Consider the following 25,814-nt stretch of genomic DNA (forward strand, 5'->3'; position numbering starts at 1 on the left):
TCATTTGCATCTTAAGCCTTCCTGGACATAGTATTTTGGAGAAGATGGGTGCAAGTATGATCACAGAGAAAGAAACTGTGAGTGGAGACATTCAATGAGCACATTGCTCGGCCTTATGTGTCCTCATGTGTTTTCCTTTGCAGCCAGTGGGAAGATAGCTCACTCATAAACCAGAAGAGCCTCTGCAGCCAGCCATTGCTTCCAGGACTTCAGTGGATGAATAGACCAAGAAAATGTAGCATATGTACACAATGGAATTCTATACTTCCATCACAAATTAAGATATTGTACTATTTGGGAGGAAATGGGAGGACATGGAAAAAATATATATTAAGCAAAGTAAGCCAGACCCAAGTAAATCCCAGGCTTCATGACTTCCCTCATTTATTGTAACTACAATATGCCTGTAAATTTACAATTAAACACACTGTATGATAAAAGTCAAAAAATATATTTCAACATGATAAACAATACAGGATTCTAGATAAGAGGACCACAAAGACTCAATTACTATGTGAATGAAATAAAGAAGTCTTATTCATGAAGAGAGTACCAGATTCCTTCTGGAAGGACCAGCCTTAACCTAGATATAGACAGAGCAGGGATTCTGAAAGGAGAGACTCTAGCTACAGAGGATTATCTGGGAAGGAGCTGATTGTCCTTACACATTACATCAAATAAGCATGTAATGGTATTGATCCAGGCACTGAGCATAGACACATGCACACACATACACAGAAACAAACTAGGCTAGGGCTCTCTCTCCATATGTATGTATATATAGAGAGATTTGTTGTGACAAAACAAACACACAACACACACATATGTATACATATATATAGAGAGAAAGAGAGAATGTATGTATGTATATATATACACACACATGCATAGGTGTATGTATATTTATATATGGTTGGTGAAAGTAGACAGCCATGTAGTTCTGGCAGAAAATAGTTTATTTGGGAGGGACAAACTTCTGAGCTCTTCTCTAGAGTAGGGCCTAGCACACAGCTGCCTGACTACTCATGAAGAGAGATTCCATAAGGGAAGGAAAGGAGGCATGACTGAAGTGAATGAGGGAGTGACCTCAGAGGAGAAGGAAGTGATCTCAGAGCTGAGAGGACCTCCACTGTCATGCAGGTGGGTGGTGACCTGTTACCTTGGCTACAGGTACTGGTGGAAGACCAGGTGCAGTCTTGAATGCAGAGGGAACAAAGGGGATGGGTGGGGGGTCTACGGCTGGTTATAGATGGAGAGAAAAAAAACAAGGGCCAATATTCCTGGGTGGACCTAACCTGTGTGCACATATATATGCATATATATTTATATATGTGTGTGTACATATATATGCACACATATACACATGTATACATACAAGTATATGTATATACTAAATACATATATACAACTACATATTATATATACTATAGCTGTATAGGTAGACTGATAGAGAAGGACACAGACACAGACACACACACACACACACACACACACACACACACACAGAACCAAATAGAAATAATCCTGTCCTCTGATAATTTTCTACGAGGCCAGTGTGCCTTGGACCTCTCTACATTTCTAACTCAATTCAGCTTTTGGCCTAGCGATTTTAAAAGTTATTTGAAGTGATTTTCTTGCAATAATTTCCTTGATTTTTTTACTAGAGACAGGGAGAATGAGGAGGAAAACAGCTAATTATCTTCCTTTGAATTTGTACTCATGTTCTGAGGATCCAGGTACAGTTACTTCCTTTTCTAAGCTAAAGAAGACGCACTGCTTTCCATCCTCACTGGGTCGACTTTGAAATATTTGAACTCATTGTCATTTTCCTTTGTGATCTCTTCCAGATTGTGTTCTTCCCTGGGTGCGATGCTCCGCATTGTCTCCTATATTCTAATGGGAGAATCAGCTATTTCCAAATCCAGGGCTGAAAGGGATAGTCTGGCTTTTCCCCCTGTATGTTGTTCACCATAATTATTTGTGATTTATCCTCAAAATACTTCTTTAAAGCATCTGAGTAGATGTTACCATGTGATGTGGGGCTATATATCGTAAATCAAAAGAGGTCCTTTATAAGAAGCAAGTGTAAATCAGACGTTGTGATTTAAGAGACACATAAAATGAGGAGTTTGAGGTGACCTACTAGCAAAATAATCATGAGACATCAAGACTGTCAAGTACAGAATGGAATTATATTTTGTGCTTTTACATTGAACAAATAACATTTTTTTTCATTTTACACAAGGACATGGTAATATGTGTACATGAGATTTGGGATACTGTGTAAAGTCTCCACTAGAGCAATATTCACAAAACTATTTCAACAAAATCTCTGCATTTCCTTAATTTATTCCAATTCACCAACATAAATGAAATTTAAGTTGAAATAATTAAAAACAAAATTCCTCCCAAAATTTGAATAAAATCTATATAAAACTCCCCTATCTCTGAGTCATTAATTGCTTAGGAAATAAAAATAAAACAAGAATATTCTATTGATTGATTAAAGAAATATTGTATGTATACAAAGTTTGAAAAGCTTTGCTCAAACTCATACAATACAGGCAGCTCACTGAGACTTAAATTTTAACAAAATAAAAGCTGTGCTATTGAAAATGCAGACATTGGACAGCTCTGTGTCACCTAACAAAAAGAGTGTGATATTCTACTGGAACTAAATTAAAAGGTGTGGCTGATCTATCATATTTAGCAGCACTTTGAGGAAGCACAAAATCTTCTGGGACGTGGATAAAAACAGGAAGAAATAGCCAGGCACCCAGTGACTCATGCCTCTAATCCTATCTTCTCTCAGGAGACTGAGATCAGAGGATTTTGGTTCAAAGCCACAATGGTCATAATAGTTTGTGAGACTCTTATCTCCAGTCAATCACCAAGAAGTCTGAAGTGGATGTGTGGCTCAAGTAGTAGAGTATTATCCATCAGCAAAATTTTTTTTTGTTGTTTGTTTGTTTTTTGGGCCAGTCCTGGGCCTTGGACTCAGGGCCTGAGCACTGTCCCTGGCTTCTTCCCGCTCAAGGCTAGCACTCTGCCACTTGAGCCACAGCGCCGCTTCTGGCCGTTTTCCGTATATGTGGTGCTGGGGAATCGAACCTAGGGCCTCGTGTATCCGAGGCAGGCACTCTTGCCACTAGGCTATATCCCCAGCCCCCATCAGCAAATTTTAAAAAAAGCTCAGGGACAGTAAACAGGCGCTGAGTTCAAGCTGCAAGATTGACACTAAAACATTAAAGGATGAGCCCTATACACTTTGTCTCTAGGCATTCCAACAGAGTGAGACCAATGGAAGATATTCATAGGAGAGGAAGACTAAGGCGCAATACCTATGTGCATCCTATCATATAAAATGCTATTTACTGTAACGAATTCAAGTAAAGGGAAACAACGTTTTGTTTTTCATGGTTGTTAGTTTTGTTTTCATTCCCTTTGGTCTTGTTCATTCGTTTATTGTTTTTAGGTGTGTGAGTGGGGGCACAGAAATGGAGGGACCAAATGGAGGGTAAACAAATGAAGCGTTGGTACTCTCTGGACACTGTTGAAAAGGAAGGATGAAAATTGCCGGTGGGGATGGGAAGGAAAAACTGGGGCAGAGAGATGCATGGGGTGACATTGTCCAAAAAGAAATGTAATATTTCTATGATGTTTGTAATTGTAATTCTTCTGTACATCTCCTTTACAATAATAATAAAACAATGCAAAAAAAGAAGCTGAAAGAAATAACATCTGGCTAGTAAATACAAAATTCCTAAACATTTATTGTCAAAAATCTGCCTTCTGTGCATACTCAGAGTAACAATACATTGAATCCCATTTCCCTCTGTCTATTACATCTCTGTCTGTTGCACTCTCCTACTCCACTCTCTCCACTTTTTCATTCCCCTCCCCCATCTCCTTTTCTCTCTGCTGTTCTTTTTCCCTTTCCCCCTCATTGTAGTTACAGTAAAACTACTCTCAAGAATCATTACCCAGGATTATATCCTCTGAGATGAAAGGCCTCCTCTTCCCCGTCTGTGATTTCTTGAGGCTATCTTGGTAATATCCTGCTGCTCCCCTTCTGGGTGCCTGAACTTCCTTCTGGAATGGATGTAGCAGAAGAAGAGAATATACCAGTGTTGTTTTTCATTATGTGTACACTTAGCCCTTCGCTTAGGACTTAGCTCAAAAGACACCAAAAATTGGAACAAAGATTATGGAATGAAAAATATGTAAGAAAAAATGTAAGCAATATTCATTGAAGTAACATTTCCATAATATAAACAAACATAAAATTGGAAAATTACTATAGATTTAGTTCTGAAATTGTATGTAGTAATCAAATATATGAGTATGTCTTAACAATGTTTATTTCGACTTCAATGGCTTTTATCCCTGAAGACATGAAGACAATTTCTGTCTGTCCTTAACAAGATGATGAGCACTTGGGGTCAAAAATGCAGCCCAGGTGCCCTGTACTGGACCAAAGATGGAGAATACCTCCATAGCCACCATGACCTTGCCCTTCGCACTGTGGTAGACAGGCAGGAAGGTGAGCCACACAATGCAGAACTCCAGCATGCTGAAGGTCAGGAACTTGGCTTCATTGAAGGTGTCAAGCAGGTTCCTGGAAGAGGAAAGCCACAGTGAAGCTGGCCAGGGCCAGGGAGCCCAGGTATACCAGGACACATTTAAAGGCAATGAGTGAGCCCTTGTTACACAGGATGATGAGGTGGCCATGTTCAGAGTGTGTGTCTGTCTCAATGAATAGAGGAAAGGTTCCCAGCCAGAGTCCACAGAAAGTCACCTGGATCAGAGTGCAGATGGGAATGATGAAGTTAGGAGCCCCTGACACCAGCAGCCACATCATACTTCTCCCTGGAGAAGTGACCTTGAAGATCAGAACCACCGTTGCAGTTTGGGCAAAGAAAACAGAAACAGCTACAGTAAATGCAACTCCAAATGTGGTTTGCTGTAGAATGCACATGACTGTGTTTGGACGACCAATAAAGAGCAAGGAATAGAGGAAATAGAAGATAAGAGAGATGTGCAGGATGTAGCTGAGAGCCAGATTATTAGCCTTGACAATGGGGGTGTTGTGATGTTTCACAAGGACTCCAAGAACAACTGCTGTGATTGTAGATAAACCAAGAGCCACACAGGCCAAGACCGTCCTCAGGGGTTCTCCATAAGCCAGGAAACTTGCAGCTCTTAGGAGACACTTGTCTCTCTGCACTGGCATACTGGTGATCTGGACACTTTACACACTGTTCCATATCTGGTGAGGAGGACAGTCACCATTATTCCCTTTTCACTACTTAAAAGTCAATTAGAAAATCCCGCCCTAGAAAATAATTCTTGTACATCAATAATGACGAGCACAATCTTCATTTGACCAAGTATTACCAGACATGTTTAGCATTATTTTTTCATAACTTCATCATGTTCCTACACTTGTTTCCAGAAGTCTAGTTGAAACTAGTTACTTGCAAGGAATACCATTCATATTGTTTCTTAGCATCCCTAATGTCCTAACAATGACTTTATATATCTCTTCGTGCTTTCATAATAATTCTCAGATTCTTGTGTAAAACTCAATGTCCTTATTTAAAATGACTAGAGGATCTTGCATTTTTCTGTATGTCTCTGTGCAATGTAGCTAGGAGCACTGTGGTCCTTCCTTGTAATTGTGACATTTGCTTCTCCTACTCACCTGTAAAGCACAAGGGAACAGAGAATATAATCATTCTTTGAAGTTATAGAGTCATGCCATGCACAATACTTGTACCAAACCAGAGCACCTGCTCTGTTTTAAGAACAGTTCTGGGCATTAGGATATAAAGATTTGTGCTATCTTTATAATGTAAAAGTAATTTTGAGAAACTTGTAGACCACATTCTTAAAAGTATTTTGCACCTCATATGATACAAAATTTGCTAACATTACTAAGTAGTTAAATAAATATGCATACAATATACTAGAAAAAGTTAATCCTATACACAATTCAGAGGACATGATTTTGTTTTAGTTTTTTTTTTTTCATTAAGGAGCAGCATCCATTGTTGCAATTATATTACTTCTAAGTGAATGAAGGAGGACATTGACTGAAACCCCTATACACAACTTTAGTAGTGCTTTGCATGGTTTGTGGGACACTAGGAGAGAACAAGTATTTCTCCCTCTACTGTGAACTTACCTGTCCCATTGGCCATCTCATTCTCTGTGCAAGGGGTGCAATCAAAGCAGCAGGCAGCCTTTCCCTCCTGAGGAGATTTCCTGAATCCAAGACCACAGAACTTACTGCAGACAGAATGTACAGGCTGAGGAAAATCAGACATGTGTCAGAAACTGTTTACACTTTTCCTAATATTGCAAAAGTTCCATTATTTGAGCAACTTAAATTCACAAAAGGATTATATGCTACCTCGTTCAATGATTACTCTAATGAAAGATACCTAAGTAACAGCTTAACTAATCATTAAATGAACCAACCAGAGGACAGAACCAAATAAAACTTTCAAACACATGAAGCAATTCCTTAGATACTTTATCAATGTTAGAATCCTGCTAAGAAACATGTAAATTGTATTTTATGATAATGTTCAAAATTAACATTTTTAAACAAATGAACTTTTCTTGGATGATGCTAATCCTGGAGCTTGAACTCAGTGTCCTTGAGTTGTTTTATTCAAGATGAGTAAAGGGCCACTTGATCCACAGCTCCAGCTTAAGTTTTTGTTAGTTTAATGACATAGAGTCTCACAGATTTCTTGCCTGGCGGGGCTCTAAAATGAGCTTTAATCTGAGAACTGAGGATGTCAAACACCCAAGTAGATAGGATTAGAAGCATCAGCCAGCACCCAGGATCTCTTTTGCAGTGGTTAAATGAAGATAAGAATCTCACAGGTGTTCCTGCTTGGCCAGACTTCAAATCAGGATATTCAGAACTGAGTAGCTAATGTTACAGAGACAGTTGCTGACATTCAATCAGGTATACATTTTAAGTGTGAATTTTACTTACGTATTTGTTCTTAAAATCATTAGAATTAAATCCAACCCACTTCTCTGGTTCCTATGGCCCACTGTACCATATCTTCAGATAAAGAGAGTTGATGATCATGTAGAACAAATGGAGAAAACTTTTCTATTTTCACCTGAAGATCAAGACCTTCTGGAAAATTCCAAATGTTCACAATGTCACACTCTGCTTCCAATTTGTTTTTATCATCTAAAATCACCCGATTTCCAGCAGGATTCTGAAATTGGGTGTTCTTCAGAAAAGGGTGCAGCTACAAGAGACATCATCTTATGGTGAAGTACATCCCAGTGGTTAGACAGAAATTAAGAAAATTAGAATTAAGAATTAAAAAAAGCTCCTGAGTGTCTTTAATCTCTGATTGAGAATTCAAAAAAAGCATGGACACATGATGAACCACTCCAGAAGAAAATCTTTGAAGGAGTAAAAATCATTTTCCTGAATGCTGGTCACTCAGCAAAGTGCTAGAAGTCCTTTTTTCAAGATAAACCTATTTCATTTAAATAATCATAAATGCAGGAATTCACAGATGTCTGGTTAGAGTTTTCCACACAGTGAATTCCATTAGCGTCTAGAGTTATAGTTTGAGCTTGTTCAAGATTTACTATCTAAAGGAGAATGAAACTAGGTCACTTATTAAAAATATACTTTTGCTCAGCAGGTCATGCTTAGAAACTCATATGGAAAAGGTACTAATCACTTATCAAAACATTATCTGCATGTATGTTCAGGTTATTAGTCAGTAGAAGAATGTATTGAAATATGGAATTAATTTATTGCGTGTTCTAGGCTTGTTTTCCTTAAGAGCACAAGAACACGTCTAGAAAACCTCACAGTCATTTACAGAAATATAATTACTTTACTTTGGGGAACAAAACTAAAATAATTAATTTCATGTTGTAATAAAGTGCTGTACAAATTTACTATTCCTACAGTGTGTGCTATCAGAAACAGAAGGCCTTACCTGTGCAGGGGAATGCACTCTCCCTGTTCCCCACTGTTTGTACTTTTGACTAATAAAGAAGCACCTCATAGAGAGCATGGGCCACAGCATACATAGTGTTGTACACATTGTAACTCTCTCCAGACATAGTCATGTCAAAAATGTGCCCCGGCAACCCATCTATGGAGATCTCATGAGGACAGTTCTCCCATGTTACATGGTCAGACTCAAAACCTGAGCAATTAAAAGACAGAAACCACAACTGAGCAAGGAAAAAGTCTTCTGGGTATGTGGAAGGGTTAATTGCCTTGACAAAATCTGTGAATCCAGAAACATCTGGGTGGTGATGTGAGAAAATGGGAGGTACATTGGATGAGCCTAGCATGAAATATCTCTTACTGATGGTTAATTCCCACTGTGAGTTCAGGATACAAACTTTGCCTTTTATTAATAGTTGCTGAACACACCTCATTAAATCTAGTAGGTATTCATCATCACTGTATATGATGAGGACATTTACTGAGGATGTATTAATCTGGTTATAGAGGGACGTGAATTTGAGTGTGTAAGATAGACCATGAGTTGGAATAGCTAGCTCAAAGGCTATAGAAACTCTGTTCTTGGACATTTCTTTTTTCAATGCAGGAAAAATCCACAAACCTTTCTAATCTTCAATGGTAAACAGATTCATCCAGTTGCAGTTGAAGTGAATCAGTAAGGAGACCATGGCAGTAGCTATTGATGTGTCCTTCTGGGCCATCTGATACAGGGCAGGGAACTTGTAATGGTCACTCAGGTCTTGATTAAAAGGCCCAAAGGTAAGCTGAAAAAAATCAAAATTGGACAGCCCATGAATGAGAATATTACCATCTATCACAATCACTATCGTGAAGTACATTAAGTAACCAGTATAATTAGATGGAAAGTCATATTCTCATTTAAACATTTTAATTGTTTTTAATAATTTTGAAATGTACTCATACAATGCCTTTGATATCTGTCATTATTTCTATCTATAACTCCTATCTCTAGCAACCACATTCATTCCAACTTTTCTAAGTCTGTTTTTACATAGGTACATTGAACATTATCTTGTATTTTCCCACCCATCTACATCTATTCCCCATTCCTCTGCTCTTTTTCAGATACCTTTAATATCTATCACCATCAGACAGGATAGGCTTCAGCTTTCTATTGTTCACTTATTTTTATACTGTCAGTTATTTGGTCAGACAATACGTTATGGACTTCAATCCCTATATGTAGCATAAACTAGCCAGATGGATCATGCACATACCAAAAGGCTTTGCATATATTTCATGCTTATTTCATAATTCATGGTCATGTTTTAGATGTACCTTTCATATATGAGAGAACACAAGTCCTCTTTCTTTCTGAGCTTGATTTCATTCAACATAATATCTTGCATGAGTGTGTGTTTGTGCATGTGCAAGCTAGCCAGTAGATCACAATGAACTCAGGGCCTCATGCATTATCATGACTTTTTCCTCTCAAGGCTAGCACTCTGCCAATGGAACCACATATTCACTGTCGGCTTTTGGCTGACTAACTGGACATAAACATTTCTTGAGTTACTGGGATTAGAGGCATGAGCTACCAGCACACTGGTCATCATAGCTCCATACTTTAAAATCATTTCCTATTTCATGCTTTAAAAAGGAATCACTTTGGTGTTTTTTTTTTTTTTGCTCTAACTTTTCTATCCTCTTTTCTACGCATGTGACTCAATCAAATTATTGTGAACTCTATGTTTTTTGGATATCACAAAATTCAATAGGATCCTAAATCTAGTATCTTCCTATCATTCTTTCCTCTCATGTGAAATGGCACTAAATTGGACATTTATTTAATATCTGCTCACTTTCTCACCCTCATCTGTGGAAAACAGCAGAGGCCTAGCATCATTACAATCTGGGTAGATGTTAATCCTGATGGTCCTATCAGCACTGCTATGGACTTGCTCTCTTTCATACAGGAGTAGTTTGGACTCTTGTAGTTCCCAAAGAGGCAAATGAAGGGATTTTTTTTTTTTTTTTTTTTTTTTTTGGCCAGTCCTGGGCCTTGGACTCAGGGCCTAAGCACTGTCCCTGGCTTCTTCCCGCTCAAGGCTAGCACTCTGCCACTTGAGCCACAGCGCCGCTTCTGGACGTTTTCTGCATATGTGGTGCTGGGGAATCGAACCTAGGGCCTCGTGTATCCGAGGCAGGCACTCTTGCCACTAGGCTATATCCCCAGCCCCCAAATGAAGGGATTTTTAAATGCTAGCCAATCTCCAAATTGCACATCATAGATATCAAATCCCAGAGTCAAGTTGTGTAAAAGTTGAGAATTTGTTTTGATTCCTTCAATAGCAAAAGGCAAAGCTAATACAAACTGGTAGTTTTTGAAGATAAGCCTAAATAATGAGCATAGAAATTTAGGAGGAGTAACTAAAAACCTATGACCCGGATGGATTGAATACTTGTTTATTTTTGCCAGGGAATAGGTTAAAACATTGCACTTATTGTACATGAGGTAATACTTGGATTGTGGGCCATATCTGACATGATATAATGATTTAGTAACTTCTTGTCTACAGTAAAAGAGACACAGTAAGAGAGAGAGAGAGAAAGAGAGAGAGAGAGAGAGAGTCTGTGAGTATATGTGTGTGTGTTGGGGTTTGAAATCAAACCCTGGAAACTCTAATAGAACTTTTTGGCTCAAGGATAGCACTCTGCTACTTGTGCCAAAGCCCCACTTCCAGCTTTTGGCTGGGTAATTGGAGATAAAATTTTCAAGGAAGTTCCTGTCCAGGTTGGCTTCAACCCACAACACTCAGATATCAGCCTTTTGCTTAGATAGGGTTACAATTAGGAGCCACCAGACTACAATAAGAATTTTAATCAACTTCCTTGAAATATGTGTCACAAAAGAAAAAAATTTCAGACCACTGGCTAGTTGGGAAGGAAAGGTTTCTGTAACCTTTTGGTACAGAAGTCATGCCACTGACACAGGTTGTCTCTAATAACATCACTTCATTATCAACCATGATAGCTGGGATGCAAGAGATACAGGGATGTTTGAATAAAGTGAACAACTTACAGCCCTGGAAGGGAGAAGCTACACTGCATGAAACAAGAGTCTTCTACTGATAGGGAGAAAGTCACCCAGGAGTACTTGTAAAATAGAATAATGAAACTGAGCTGTTTCTGGTACACTAGGGAGGGGAGGTCAGGGTAGAGAAGACAGAGATTATTGCTTTGTACACACAAGTTACCTCAGCCACTGCCAATCCTGAAAACAAAACAATAAATGAAAATAGAATGATAAGTTACTTTCAGCTTATTGTCTTCTTTCTTGGAAGCATCACTGTTACTGCCAACTGACAAAAGTGGAGAGCAGCTTCTTATATACCCTACTGGGTATGCCTCACAATGCCTGGTGACATCAGGGAGCAAATAGGCCAATCACAAGTGGGACCAGTGACAATCAGTGAGGAATGGACCAATCAGGGCTCAGCATGCACCCACTGAGAGGTATGCTCTTGAGCCTGGAGGACTGTTGCCAAGGAAGCCAGGTACATGGAATGATGCTACTGCTCCCATGGCAACCATGTGGGAATCATAAGAAGAGGACACTGGCCAGTGGTCCCTGCTCTTTGTGGGGTGGGGATAAGGAGGGCAAGGTATGTTAGGTTTGCTCCTGGTGGAAACATCACCCACTGTACTCAAACTTTTTACAGAAATTGCAACACTCTTCTTGTCCCATAGCATTATCTATAACTAATTACATATGAGTCCGAGAGATGGAGACTTTTCAATGATTTTGTACTAACCTGAAGGGCAGTAGCCCCTCCCCACTTTGGCGTGATTGCCATGCCCCGCTGCATAAAAAAGAGGAAGTCCCGCCCCACTCTGGGGGAACCAGAACCTCCACCCCTGGACTGCTGGTGCAAGCAAATTAAAAAGGAGAGTACTTCTGGAGGAGAGGAGAAGAGAACAGTAGGAGGAGAGAGGAGGGAGTGAAGCAGAGCAGAGCGGAATGAGACCAGCCAGAGAGCACGGCGGAGAGGAGAAACGAGCAGGTCTGAGGAGAAGAGTGGAGCAATGAGCCGTACCCACCCTGTTTAGGAATGGTGTGTGAGCCAAACCAGGCCAGCCAGAGGAGCAGGGCAAAGCCGAACCAGAGCCTTAGGCCTGAGGAGGAGTCTTAGGCCTGAGTACTGATGGAGGAGTCCGGAGCCTGATGATGGCAGAGAAGCCTAAAGCCTGTGGGGAGGCTTGAGACTTAAAGTTTGAAGAGAGGTGAGGCCTACAGGAAGGAAGCCTATTACTCTGGAGGTCTGGAGTTTTGGACATTTCGAGGCCTGGAGGCTGACGTGGTTAGAAATTAAGTTGGAATTTCAGAGTTCAGGTTAAGCCAGGTCTCAGGTCTGAGTTCTGGGTAACTAACCCAGGACAAGGTAATTGCAGTCAAGCATAAGGAGGTTGAGGGTGGATCAGCTTCTGGGTTTTAGGTTGTAAATAAAATACCTTTGTGATTAAAGATCCTTCCCACCTTAATTGTGCTCTCGGAATTCAAGAATTTGAATCAAATATGCTTTTTCTACTTGAGAAGGGAGAGCAGACATCCAAGATTAACTCATAGTTTTGTCCACATCTGCCATTCTAGTTTGAGTTTCCTGCTTATACCATTTTCTGTGCTTCATTGTCCTGCTTTTGTTTTTGATTAGCTTAATCACTTTTTCTTCTTTTTTTTTAATTTAATTTTATTGTCAAGGTGACATATAGAGGGGTTACTTACATACATAAGGTAGTGAATACAATTTTTGTCACACTTTTTAACACCTCTTTCATTCTTCTCCCATCTCCCCTCCTTTAAAATTCCCCCTTGCCTGAGATGGACAGTTAATTAACAACATATTTTCTTGTGAGTATCATTGCTGCATTGGTTTGCCCTTTAGCTTTTGTCTTACCATTTTGATGTTTTCCCTTCCCTTCTCTAATTCAGATAAACGTATACACAATAACCAGGGCACCGAAATCAAATAAAGTGACAACATGTACATGAAGCTTATTCTACTTGAGAGGCCTTTTTTGTTCTTGCTGTTGAACTCTGGGTTCGGATGCTGTCCCTGAGCTCTTCAGCTCAAGGCTAGCTCTCAACCACTAGAGCCATAGCGCCACTTCTGGTTTTCTGGTGGTGTGAGCCACCGGTGCCCACTTTAAGGGTTCTTGTCAAGGAAAATAAATAATGGGTGGGGCAGTGGAGGCTCACACCTGCAATACTAGCTACTCAAGAGGCTTAGATCTGAGAATCTCATTTAAAGCCAGCCTGGGCAGGAAAGTCCATGAGACGTTTCTCAGCAATTAATTATCAGAAAACTGCAAGTGGCCCTGTGCCCTCAAGTTTGATAGAGCTACCCTTAAGCATAAATGCTGAGGAACAGTTCCTAGGCCCTGTGTTCCAGCCCTAGGTCTGACAACAACACTGTATTAAACATGGGCTGGGCATAATAATGCCACATTCACAAACAGAAGGCAGCAGTAGGCTGAGGCAGGAAGTTTGGGGGGTTGAGGCCAGCTTGACCTGTATAATTATTTTCAGTCCAACTTACCATAGCAAGACTTAATTCCAAAAAACATACCAGAAAGTTCACTGACAAAACAATCTCAGAGAGCCATTCTTCCATAACCCTGTTTCATTTTGCCAGTTATTGTGACCTACTTTATTCTTCCTCCTTTAAAAAGTTCCTATAATTACTTGCTGTAATTTATCATTGTTGGTTTATCCATGAGGGTTATTTACACATCTCAACTTATACTTTTCCTTTGTAACACTGGTTCTTCTAATTCTCTCCCTCCTTTCTTTCCTCTATTTACCCCTCCAGACGATGTTGGGGAACCCTTGGCCTTGTGGGGGATGGGCATTGGAGAGTGCGCCCAAGACGCTGCCCTTTCCCCAGCCCTGGGGAATGTGGAAGCAGGCCACAATTCTCTGGGACCGGAACCAGAAGAACCGGCTTTGCGAACAGCCCCCAAACTTTTTCGCCAGCCCATGCGCCCCCAGTTTCGCGGCGTTTTCGAAGTGCCGTTAGCTCATGAGAGGGGGTCCTATGGCAAGCTCGCCAGCCTATCAGCGTCCTGGCCAATCAGCCTTCTCTTGTCCCTTCCTACCATATTAGCCTTTGCCCCCGGCCTAATAAATCAGATTGCTCACGAAGCGTCTCTGAGGTCCGTGTATACCTGGCTTTCTTCACGGGTAAGGAGGAAGGTAAAGCGATCTCATACGACCGCGTGCACCTGTGGTCTTTCCTGGGCCCCCCACTCCACCCTGGCCTTGCCTGTGGGTCGGGTGACCAGGGGAGAGGGTGAGAAAGGGAGCTGTTAGAAGCATAGCAGAGCCTTGATCCCCGCGCCAGGGGAGGCATCCCGAGCCCAGCATGTCTTCTTTACCATCTCCTCCCGTTCTCTTCTTTTCCTTTGTTACATTTTTCCTCCTTTTGTCTCTATCTTCCTTCTCTTTTGATATAGAAGAGGGTGATGTCGCCAAGCTGAACTGGATTCATGATCTTCTTGCCTCTGTGTTCTGAATGGCAGGACTACAGGAGTATATGGCCACGACTGGCATGGCCATTATCTTTTATCATACAGTGCTCTCTTTATTCCCTAGACTCTTCACACACATTACACTGTTTCATGTCCTAGTTGTCTCTTAGACTATTTTCTGAATTTCCTTTCTTTTCTGTCCCATTCAAGAGCCCATAGATTTGGGGCATTGCCAGCCAGTGCCAGGCATAGCCAACACTGTCCAAGACCACGTATCTTGGGCATAGACCCATTCAGGGACTGGATATGACAGAGCATAGGTGAGGTGTAGATTGTTCCTTTAATTCAGGACTGCAAGTCATTAGCTGAGCAGGTCCCTTTAACAAAAAGTACTCTAAAAGGAAGTCCCAGGCCAAACCTGCACCAGTTATGACAATTGCCTGCCTCATTGGTCACATATGGGCAGATCTAGTCTTTGCATCTAATGAATAGAAAGGGACAGAAATGATGAAGTATCACTTCTGATATTAAGTTATAAATGGCTGTTACTCTCTATAGCGCTTTCACCCTTTGCTCCTGGTGAAAAAACTGCATGTGTGAGTATTCTATGGAGAAGGCCCCATGACAAGGAGATGTAGCTTCCAGATGATAGCTGGGGGACATGAGCTAGGAAGGAATCAAGCCTGGTGATGACTATGGCCCTAACAGAAAATTTCACAGTTGTCTCCTGACCTCCTCACTCACATCCCCCCACCCTGCGAAGCTTCTCCTGGATTTCTAACCCCTAGAAACTGAGTGAGAATAGTTGCTTGGCATTCAACAATATTTACTACACAGGCAAGTCACTGAATTGGTGCGAAATATAAAACAGGTCTTGTGAGTCACACTCTCTACATCAAAGACACATGGCCAACAGTTCAGTTGTAGTCTATAGATTATTCAGTTCACTGTCTAGGTCCCAAATAGGTGCGACCTTGTTACTGAACTTTCTTGCAACTCAGTTGACACTTAGGTATATACAATATGTATTTTATAAATTGTCAGTTTTGATGACACAGCTTATGTTCAAGTATATTCATCTGAATAAAGGCTTCAATAGTCCTTGGGGGCAATGACTATAGCTTTTACATTATATGAGAAAGATTTGAACTTTAAAAAATCAAGTGGACATATCAGAGTTGTCAGACAGTCTGATGAAATGCACACAGTCAGGGATAAGATGCTTTATGCTGACTTGTGTAGTTCTCAAAGGAGAATCTGGACCCTGTAGCTCTTGACATTAAGGTGGGCAATTCTGCCATCTAGCACACTTTGAATCAACTTCAATTCAAAGCCTTCTATAATTCATTGAATTCTATTTAAAATGACAAGGGAAGGCTGGAGGTGAGGGCTCTTGCCTGCAATCCCAGCTACTCAGGAATCTGAGACCTGAAGATCGAGGTTCTCAACTAACCCTACCTCCAATTAACTATGAGAATACTGGAAGTTGAGCAATGGCTCAAAGTGATAAGAGAGCTAGCCCCATGACAACAAAAGACAATGGCCATGATTAGATAATTGATTACAACATACAATAGATAAATACAATCCAGATCACAGTGATAGTTCAATTGACATTCAAGTTGTCAAATATCACAGAGGACTGAGGAAAATCTTATAACTTTAAACTCATAGGCTGTTAGTACTAAAAACACCATGAGATGAAACCTTCCACCTTCTTTTTCTTTTTGCAGCTCCCAGCTGTTAACACTTGTCTTAAGGGTCTTCTGGACATGATGACATGAACTCAGATCACCTGAGTGACCTTCTCTCCTGGAGTCTATTGACTTTCCTCACAGAACAGATCAAAGGAACATAATTCCAAATTGTGCACCCTTCCTCTATTTAACCATTTGAGTCTAGAAGGAAGATGAACAGTTACCCATCAATTGTCTGAGGACCAGACAATCTGCACCACGTTTTCCCAATCCTCCATCCATCAGTATTTTTCTTAGAGCCATTTGTGTGCCTGCCTTCAGTGATTTGTGAAATACACACTTCGCCTGGAAGAGTGCATTGTGGAGTGTTGGGGATTATTATGGCCTTGGGAAGGCTGCCCTTCCGCCAGCTTTGGGACAATGGAAGTCCCTCCCACCTTCTGGCCTCCACCCCTTGGGAGGTGAACACTTGCTTGCCACCATGATGCGGTTGTCCCGCCCACAAAGGGAAGTTTCGTGAGGTCACTTGATGAACGTGATCCCTAGCCTATGACTGGCCCTTTGGCCAACCCCCTTTCTTTCCCGCCATTACTTCTATATAAGTGCCCTTCCATATTAAAGTCTTTGAGACACTTCCCACCACCGCAGCGTGTCCCTGATGCCTTCCTTTTCGCCTCCGCCCTTGGTAACATGTGAGGGGACTGGGGGGAGGGGAGGCTTCAGCAACCCTTCCTCAACTTAGCGCTTGCCCAAGTGAGCACGCCTTTGGCCTTCCGCTGGTGGAGGGCCAGGCTGAGTGCTCTTTCATAGAGTTTGTGGTTACCATTCTCCCCGTGGGGGGAGAAAGGGGTTGTCCAAACCCCAACATTATGGCGCCCAGACGTGGGGTGAATCATACGGCCGAGAAGTTCGGGGTACAGTATCCCCACAGATTGTGCTAAGTAGGGTTTTAGAGGAGGGTCCTGCCCATCCAGATGGGGCAGAAGCATGGAGACAAGACAGGCCAGACATGGGCTCGCGGGACGCGGCGCCAGAGAGTTGCCCCGCCGTGGCGATTTGGCGCCAGGCGGCGGAGGGAGCGGGGCGCGCCTCCCACAGAAACGTGTCAGTGCTGGAGCGAGAGGACGGCGACCCTGGGCTGGGGTCGGTTCTGCTCTGCGCGCCCCGGGCCAGAAGGCAGCCCGGCACCCACAGTGGTGCTTGAGAAGCAGTGGGTGGCCGAGCGCCGGAGCGGTTTGGCTTGCGCAGGCTTAGCGTGAGTACACTGGGCTCCGCGCGGCCCCGGGTTTGCGAGCTGCGTGCGCTGGGGCCCACGTGGCCCCGGGCGGCACCAGGCGTCTTTTGCGGTAGCATTTGGGCAGCCGAGTCCGAGCACGGCATGGCGGAAGCGCGGTTCCGCCATGTGGGAAGCTGTGGCATGGTGGCGGCAGAGCTTTGGGGATTGCTGCTGTTTTGGCCAGGCTTGTATTTACAGTGGCTGGGCTGGAGCCAGCAGATTGCCTGCGGCCCCAGCCTGCGGATAGAATTAAAAAAAAAAAAAAGGCGTGGCGTGCAGTTTAGGCCATGGGCCGGCGTCCCCGTTGGGGTGCGCGGGCGGCAGCAACGGCGGCAGCAGCCCCGGAGTGGCTGGACCTGCTGCAGCCCGGCAAACTGCTTTGTGCCTGCTGATGGTTGTTAAGCTCAGAAATTAGGGTGAGTTGGTTGAATCCTGATTTCTCTGACTTAACACACACGTGGAGCACAATGGGGCACACCATATTGGAGGCGGGGCCCCACCAATTCCCCCCAGGTGAGGGGCGTGCCAGACTCCCCTGGGCTGGGCGGGGACTCAGACTAACAGGCCTCCAGCGATTGCGCTGCAGCTGAGAGGGGCTAGCACCCCGCTGTGCTTGCCTGCACGTTTTCTCTCTGTCTCGGACTTACAGCTGCAGACGGGGTTGGAACCAGGAAAGTCTCAAGTTATAAACTAAAATGGAATATTAAAAGGAAAACAAAGAGTTTTGATACAACAATAGGTAATTTGATTGAACTTCCATGTTTACCAGTTCAAAGATATGAAATCAACTGGAGTTTTTCTAGATGGATAAAAGGGTTTGCTTGTCCACTGTGATTTAAAAATTGTCATGTTGGGAGTGTGTAATTAACAGGTTTCCCTTTTGTTTTTTATTCAACCACGTGGTTCTATAATGGGCAAATTAATATCATTTGCCGCTGGAATTCCAAAAAATTTAAATGGCCAATCAAAGCAATTTTAAAGAGCGCTCAGGTATTTGTGTGTGTGTGTGTGTGTGTGCGCACGCGTGCGTGTGGTTGTTGGTAAGATTTAAAAGCATAACAATAGGTTTTCATCCCAATGTTCGATGCAAATAAAGGTGCCTATAAAAATTTCCATAAGGTTCAAATATGCAACATGTGGTAAAAGTACACCAGTATGTTCTTTTATATTCAGTGTGTTTCCATAAGGTTCAAATATGCAGCATGTGGTAAAAGCACAATGGTATGAAATCAGCATGTTATTTTATACTCAGTGTGTTAAAAGTTAAGTGTGCATCTAGTCTTAAGAACTCTTTGGCATAAATTAAGATTTTACCTTCCCATTTTTCTCTCCTGTGTTCTCATAAACTCTCAAGATCAAGGAATTGGGATTGCTTCATACAAATGTGACTATTAACCTCAACTTTCCTGACCCAGGATTAATATATTGCTTTATAGGATACAGGTGGACAGATGTGCTAGCCGCCTGGGTGGTGGCAGCTCCTGGATACAGGAAGCTGCCACCACAGTCTGTTCCCAAACTGCCTTGTTTCACTACTAATGATTCTTTGCTCTCTCTCCCATTGGAAGCTGCTCGAATGATTTATGAGCCTTGTGAGGATGTGAATAGTTCCATCCTAACAGTTACTCCAGGTTAAATCACCATAGTTATGTTAGTGGTCACAGCTAGCCAGGTAAATTTTGTGATTAAGAAAGTCTTTGAATTTTGTGATTAAAAAAGTCTTTTCACCCTGCTTAAACCAAAAGGGCATCGATATCCCAGCGCCAGAAATGCTAGGAAAAAAATTCTAAACACCCTAACCAATCTATATAGAAATCTTGCACGCAACCCAGAGCAAGATGTGAGTCTACCCAGAGATGCCACTACAGCCTTGCCTAGAGTTCCCCATCGCATGGCATGGAACTTGCCAAATGGGGATGAGGGACGCAGCCACTTCCGAGACTGAGGATTCCGCAATGCTTTAACCCTTTGCCCTTGGTTGTCATTGAACTGTGTTCTCTTTCACTTGCCAGTGGGATTCAATGGCGTGATTCAAGTTGATGGCATGTAAATCTCATGTTCTCTAAGTGTTATAGCCAAACCTTCACAAGCAGTTTTTGGTCAGTTCTCAACGAGTTACAAATGGATTATCTCTGTTGTGTTTTTTCCTTGTTGCTCAATTTGGAATAAAAAGGGCTTGTAGGACTATGACTCCCTGGATAGCTCAAAGCCAGCCCTGGCAAAAGGAAAAAATCTCTCCAAAATCCCACCTCCCAGTTAAACAGCAAAGAGCCAGATTGAGAGCTCAACCACAGAGAGCGAGCAAAAGGCTGAAGCAGCACCGTGACTCAAGTGGTAGAGCACTAGCCTTGAACAAAAGTGCTCATGGACAGTGCTCAGGCCCCGAGTTCAAACGCGGATGGGAAAATGCAATTCCAGCCACAAACGTTAAAATTCCTGGGACTTAGCCAGTCCAGGAGACGGAAAGGTGGAGTGGAGTGAGAGGAGAATGGTGCCATATTATCCTAAAGGGAGCTGCCTTGTTTCACCCTTTCAAAATGGATCAGAGCCGGGAAATCGAGAGAGATAATTCCTGTCCATTTTCTTCTTTTCGGACAGTTGTATATAGGTGTGTGTATATATATATATATATATATATATATATATATATATATATATATATATATATATATATATTTGCCTCTGACTGGCTATGCCAAACCAGCTTTCCATCATTAAACACTTCTTTCAGTCGTTTCTCCTTACCTGTTCACTTTACAATTGGGTTTATGCTCCAAAAGGGAGCTGTTCCTGGCTTATGCCCAGGGTGTGTTCTATGCCATTCATGCCAACCAGCTCTGAGAACTTGTCAATACTTTGCCTGACCTTTTCAAAAGTGTCTTTTGACAGAATAACATCTCTTGCTGAGATCACCAATGGGGAATTTGCCGTTCACATTCGTCACCCTAACACAGGCCTGAACCCTGGAGGCACCAGCCCTGGAAACTTCTGGGTATGCCCAAAGACTCAGGGGGGCTGGAGAAAACCATAGCGCTCTCTGGCCCTAGTGACCATACTCATGGTAATGATGGGAACTTTTTGCCAACTATACCGGACTGCCAGGCTGACCAGGGGCCCTTGATTTACGTCGCCCCCTTGACAGCAGGAAGTAGCTGCAGAAGACGAGACCTCCACCCATACTCCCTGCCTGGTGGCCGCTGGTGTCATAATTTTAAAAAACAAAAGGGGGGTATTCCCCAGGATTAGTTATGCTTATGTTAATTATCAAGAAATTTTAAATCATCCCGAATCAGTGTGGGATGGAGTACAGTATATGTGTTTTTCCAGATGGGAAAATTAAACCCAGAGCACCCGCTCTGGAGAAATGTTTTCTTGTTCTCTCCAGGAAAAGGAGGACCATGTTGGACTTCTGCTCTCCCATGAAAATATGGAAAGTAGGACTGCCTACGGTAGGAGGCAAACAAACTTCCTTTCCTTGTTTGCTTTCTAGATTCCTTCTTGAGCATCTCATGGCTCAATGTTTTGCTGTGGCAATACTGCCTACAGCGTCACACAAAGAAACTAAAGGAATTTTGCACCATGCTTCTTCCTTTCCTCTCCCCCTGCTGCTAGACTTGGGGAGTCCCGTTGGAAAGAAAATAGGAGCTGAGGGTATTGACACTCAACCCCAATGTTTTATGATAGAAATGTTTAAAAAAAGTAAACGCAAAGGTTTAGCACCTTGGCTTCAATGTTTATATAAAAGAATGTTTTACTAATCACTTATGTTTGAATTATCAGCTACTGTGAACTGCCGGGAATGCCAGAGTTTCAGCTTCTACCTCACCAGCAAAAGAGGGCACCTTCCTGCACTCGGCAGAAACCAGCTGAGGATTCCGACTTCTGGACATAGCCAGACAGATGGACTCTTACCTACCCCCCACCCCAATTTTGTGGAAGGGGCCCCACAGTTCTTATGTCAGCATTTGCCTTATGCCCACACATGCCATGTGTTTACAGCATCCCCTGCTCATTGAAAAAACAAAAAGGGGGAGATGTTGGGGATTATTATGGCCTTGGGAAGGCTGCCCTTCTGCCAGCTTTGGGACAATGGAAGTCCCTCCCACCTTCTGGCCTCCACCTCTTGGGAGGTGAACACTTGCTTGCCACCATGATGCAGTTGTCCCGCCCACAAAGGGAAGTTTCGTGAGGTCACTTGATGAACGTGATCCCTAGCCTATGACTGGCCCTTTGGCCAACCCCCTTTCTTTCCCGCCATTACTTCTATATAAGTGCCCTTCCATATTAAAGTCTTTGAGATGTTTCCCACCACCGCAGTGTGTCCCTGATGCCTTCCTTTTCGCCTCCGCCCTTGGTAACATGTGGGGGGAGTGGGGGGAGGGGAGGCTTCAGCAACCCTTCCTCAACTTAGCGCTTGCCCATGTGAGCACGCCTTTGGCCTTCCGCTGGTGGAGGGCCAGGCTGAGTGCTCTTTCATAGAGTTTGTGGTTACCATTCTCCCCGTGGGGGGAGAAAGGGGTTGTCCAAACCCCAACAGTGGAGTGCTACTGTAATTCCACTGACTTCTATGCAGCTCTGATTCTACTATAAGCCTTTGACTTTTGATTCTGTTTTCTGTAAGTAATGGGAGAATTAAATGATGGCAAGTTTTACCAACTGTTTCTGAACACTGTTGGCTCACACCTCTAATCCTAGCTACTCAGACAAGGTTCAGATCTGAGGATTGAGGTTTGAAGTCGGCCCAGGAATGCCATGAAACACTTATCTCCAAAAAAGCCATAGGTGGACCTGTGGCTATAGAATAATAGCCCTGAGCATGAAAGTTCAGGGACAGTACCCAGGCTCTGAGATCAAATCCCAGGACTGGCACACACACGCATGGAAAATTCTACCATTTCTAAACTTGCATTTACATATACAGAGATATTGGTGTTATATAATTCTAATTTGACTTCCATGTTCAGAGCAAAGATGTGAAAATGATAGCTCCCTGCTCCACATTGTAGGCTACTGTGCATGCAATGGTGCTTGGAAGCTCTCCAAGTGGCAGTCCAGCCTGCTGCGCGTGTGCAGTGACATCCTGTCCACTCCTGCTGGGCACGTGCAGTGAGGCCTCCTTGGCTGTGTGGCGTGCCCAGCCCTGCTGGCCCATGTGCAGCAGGCTGGTGGGGAGTGAGTTGGTCACCCACTGCTTGATGATGCCACAAGCGGCACTACATTCACTGTGGCGAAGCAGCCGGAGCTGTGGCGGCAGTGGCCGTTGGCGGTATAGGACCCCACAGAGGAAGTGGACGTTGCCATTGCCATGAGGACACCCCCTCCCTATCCCAGTAAACCTGGAGGTGGTGTGAGGTGCCTTTAAGCAGAGGGGCAGGGGCTGAGAAGCCAGGAAACACTGCTTTTGAGTGTGTGGGGGATCAGGGCCAGGAGGATGTGAAGCCTTCAGTGGGTGGGGCCTAGGGGCGGTGAGGCACTTGGGGGTGTGGTCTATGGTCCCTGCATGGTCTGGGGGCGGGGCCGGGTGGGACATCATTGTGATGTGGTGGGCGGGACCCGGAGAATATTAGAGACTCAGGGGCAGGGCCTAGGGGAAGTGAGGCTCAGGGCCGGGCCCCAAGGGATGTCCTTACATGGCAGGCAAGGTTAGCTGTGCCTTAGCAAATCAGGGGCATGGCCCAGGGGAAGTGAGGCTCTGGCTGGCCAGGCTCCTAGGGATGCCCTGATGTGGTGGGCAGAGCCAGGTGTGCATTAACGAATCCGGGCGGGGCCTAGGTGAAGGGAGGCTCCGGGTAGAGTCCTAGGGGCATCCTGACTTGGCCAACAGGGCTCGGTGGGTGTTAGCACCTCCAGGGTGGGGCCTAGGAGATATCATTGTGATGTGGTTGGCGATGCTTAACTGGAATGGAGTGCTGGGGGTGTGGTGTGCCTGGTGTTGTGTCATAGTGGGCGTGGCCATGGAGCTGGACTGTCGTTGGGGCATGGGTGGCCTGGCCTGCCTGCGGCCTAGGGGTCATGGCCTGGTGGGAAGTGGGGTATATGGGGTTTGGCCTGGTAGGAGGTGAGGCCTTGGGGGCATGGCCTACCAAGGTGTGGCTCTTGGGGCCACGACCTGGCTGGAGTGAGTAGACTGTGTTGCTGGTTGCCTGGCCTGGCTGGTTTGAGGGCTTGGAGGCGTGGCCTAGTTGGAGGTGAAATCTTGGAGTCCTAGCCTGGCAGGGGGAGCCTTTGGGGGCGTTTTATGGGTGGCAGAAGTGGTGTCACTGGGGGCATGGCCTGGCAGATATGATTCTGGGTGGGGGCGTGGCCTGGCATCCCTGTGCTCCTTGGGGACATAGCCTGTCATTCATGGGCGTGGTCTGCCGTCCAGGGCTGTGGCCTGGCATCCTGTGCTCTTCTGGGGTCATGGCTTTGCCTCCCTGGCTCGTTGAGGGCATGGTCTTTCATTCACTCTTCCTCAGTGTGACCTGGAGACCCTTAGCTCCTCAGGGGCGTGGCCTGGCATCCATGGGGGCGTGGACCTCCATCAATGGGTGTGGCCCGGAGTCCCTGCACTCCCCGGGGGCCTGGCCTGTTGTCTCTGAGCACCTCGGGGGCGTGGCCTTGGTTATTACAGTTTTATTGACTTCTATCCCATTTATATTCATATGTATTCATTTATAACTTAATTATTATAACATTTATCAGTTACTTATGATTTATAGTATTTATCATTTACAGTGTTTATCATTTATAATACTCATTTATATTTGTTATCTTTTATGTCATTTATTTATTGTTTACTTATACTTCATAGTAGTTATCATTTAAAGTGTTTATCATTTGTAATATTTATCATTTATTGCATATTATTTTTACAGATTCATATTTCATTTATATTTGTATTTATTTATTTATAACTTATTATAATACTTCATCATTTACTTATGATTTATAGTATTTATCATTTACAGTGCTTACCATTTATAGTATTTATCATTTATAATATTTATTTTTATTTACATATTTGTATTTATTTATAACTTATTTATTATAACACTTATTTATCATCTACTTGTGATTTATAGTATTCATCATCTACAGTGTTTATCATTTACAATATTTTTATTTATTGATAATTGATTTTAATATTGTGACATAATTTTTTATTTATTTTCTAGGAGTTGGAAAGTTCTGGAAGTCTGTGGAAAACATGAAGAGTAAACAACCAGAACTCAGCTGAATGTGGTCTGCATTTCCTTTTATTCCCCTCTATTTCCATTTATTTCTCCAGGCTCTGAGATCATCGTGTCACGAAATGTCTGGCGACAATGTTTAATTTAATTTATTTTTATCTCTCTAGCTTCCTCCTCTTTAAACCTTAGTTTCCTTTATTCAGAATATATTTTAATTTTTATTTTACTTTTTTAACTTGCATTATTCCCCTCCCTGTAATTTTTCATTATAATTTTGATTTTATTTCCTCTTATTTTTCTATTGCTTTCTCATTTTACATTTTTTTAACCCATGAGGATTTTTAAAAAATTTTTATTGTCAAACTGATATGCAGAGCGGTTACTGTTTCATATGTTAGGCACTGGATACATTTCTTGGGCTGTTTGTTACCTCCTTCCTCATTCCTCTTATTTTACTTTTCTCTATTTCATTTTTCTTAATCTTTTTCACTCTCATCTCTTGCCCTACTTGGCTTTCCACTTTATTTTTTAAATTGTATTTTACTTTATTTTTGTCTTATTTTTGTTTATTTTGGTATGTTTAATTTTAATTTATTTCACTTCCTTATTTTATTCTCATGTTTAATTTTATTTTATGACTTAATTTTGTTTATTTCTTTTCCTAAGCATTATTGAAGATACAGCATATTCTGGTTATTCTCTCTTCTTTTCTTCTTTATTTCCTCCAGTCCTCCCTCCTTACCCCACTCCTTTGGTGACAGGGTCTTTCAAATTAGATCAGTCCCCTAACCACTGAACTACATTCTTAACCCCGATATTTGCCTCATTTGTTAATCATGTGCAGTCAGAATTCCACTTTTTAAAATTTTATTTATTAATTAAAATTTTTTGACAAGGTGTTGTGCAAAAGGGGTACAGTTACATAATAGGGCAGTGAGTACATTTCTTGTGATAGCTTACACCCTGTTTTTTTTCCCTTCCCTAGATCAGGTAGACATATATGCATTACACAGTGTACCAAAATCATATACAGTATACGTGGCCTACGCCAAAGTAAGTTCACCTATGACTTTAAATGTAACATCAACAATAGAGTTAGCTTATCCTTGTCTTATATGAACATACATACATAGCTTTTGAGCTATTGTAAT

Source organism: Perognathus longimembris, unplaced genomic scaffold (genome assembly GCF_023159225.1).
Source record: "Perognathus longimembris pacificus isolate PPM17 unplaced genomic scaffold, ASM2315922v1 HiC_scaffold_457, whole genome shotgun sequence".
Taxonomy (NCBI): Eukaryota; Metazoa; Chordata; class Mammalia; order Rodentia; family Heteromyidae; genus Perognathus; species Perognathus longimembris.